Source organism: Tupaia chinensis, unplaced genomic scaffold, assembly GCF_000334495.1.
Source record: "Tupaia chinensis unplaced genomic scaffold, TupChi_1.0 Scaffold000088_1, whole genome shotgun sequence".
Taxonomy (NCBI): Eukaryota; Metazoa; Chordata; class Mammalia; order Scandentia; family Tupaiidae; genus Tupaia; species Tupaia belangeri.
Genome location: NW_006159550.1, coordinates 7531164 through 7533066, shown reverse-complemented (window position 1 = coordinate 7533066; position 1903 = coordinate 7531164).

The following is a 1903-nucleotide window of genomic DNA, read 5'->3' as shown; positions in this document are numbered from 1 at the left end:
CCGCCCCATCGGGCCAGTGAGAACTCTGGCTTACCGCCCCGTCGGGCGGGCGCACAGCAGAGAGCGACCGGCTGGAGGTAAAGGAATAATGCACAGAAAGCTGGGTCCCACATGGTAGACTACTCAGCTTGAGTCCCGGCCCTGGCCGCTTGGAAACCATGCTGGGCACGTGTGCAGGCAGCCCCGATGCTGACAGGATGGAGACCCGAAGGAGCTGTGGTGTGACCGTGTCCCGCTGGGGGTGGTGTTGCCCACACCTTGTGCACACTCAGCGAGCGAGGAAGCAGAGTGCTCGTGCGGTGCACCACAGGCACCCCTGCAAAACGTCAGCTCCCCTCCTGGCTGTGACCCAGGAAGTCACAGAGAGCAACGCGATGACAAGCACTGCCTCTCAGTCGGTGGCTGGGACGGCGCTGGCGATGGTAAAGCCTTTGGAGGAACTAAAGGTGGGCTTCTCTTGTGGGCACTCGTGTCCTGATGCCAACCAGGTCTTCATCGACTGCTCAGAACCTCTACCTAATCCACAGGGAGCAGGGCCACCAAGCATGGGAGGTGGCCCCCTGAGATGGCACCCTGTGACCTGTCGGCTGGTGTCCCCTCCTTGTGTGATCTCCTTCCCTGCTTCAAGGAATAGAATACAACGAAACTGGCAGGACATCATTTCCGAGCGTGGGTACGACTTCCAGCCTGCTGGCACCTTCTCTCTCACTTTGGGGAAGCCAGCTGCCACGTTGACTGCCTATGGAGAGTCCCCTGTGGCCAGGAACAGAGGGTGGCCTCCAGGCAACAGCCAGAGACAGCTGAAGACCCTCAGTCCAACATCCTTCAAGGACTGGAAACCTGCAGGGAAACGGATCCTGCCCCAGGCGAACCTTGAGAGGACGGCAGTGGGGAAACACCTTGACTGAAGCCACATGGAAGACCCGGCGATGGAAGACCTGGCTAAGTCATGGCCATATTTCTCACCCAAAGAATCTGAGATAACAGAAGTATTATTTGGAGCTGACTAACTTCGGGAGTAATTTGTTACGCAGCAGTAGATAGCTGATACACCAAGTGATCTAGGCTCTGCATATCTTTTCATCTGAGTAAATGTAGTCCAGAAATAAAAAACAATTCAAATCAGTTTTAAACTTCACTGGTATCTTATGAAGAAAGTCAGGCAAATACAATTTTACAACCCGCAGCTGCACCAGAAATTCCCCTCTCCCATTGCACCCACCAGTTCTCTCAGCCAAGGGCTGCCCTGAGGCTTGTCTCTCTTCATCCCTCACTCAGTTGTCTGCTGAAAACTCACTGCCAGAACCGGGCTGGCCCTTCTCCGGCCTTCTGCACCCCCTCTCTTCCCCGTTCGTTCTCCTGATCTCTGGCAATTCTGTCCGGGCCTTCTCAGTTCTGCCTCTTCTGACTCCACTAAGGTCGGAATAGAGCAGGCGAAGCAGCGTTTGACTTAGAGGGTCGGGTGCAGAAGGACGGAGGCCGCTCCCTCGGGGCTCGGGTTTCCCTGTCACACCTGGCAATGAGTTTGGGCAGTCCCACAAACATGCACAGACCCCACTGTGTCTGGGCTTCAGCTGGGGAGAGAGCAAAGGTCCCTGGAGAAGTAGCAACTACCAGGAGACAATTCTGGGGGTGTCAGCCCACTCCGAGGGGACCAGAGGGACGGGCCCTTGGGATGAAATACTGCACTAGCGTTTCCCAGCTTCTCCTCCCACCTGTGACTACACTGGGGTGGGCCGGGAGGGGTGGCTACGGTGTGCAGAGTGGAGATAATCCGGAGGGCTTCCGCGCTCGCAGGCCTGACACCCAGACTGCTAACAAGAACGTCCTGGGCAGCGACAGTCCCCGACTCGGCCAGGTCCCGCCCTGCAGACAGCCGGGCAGCGCAGGGCCCTGAGGCAGA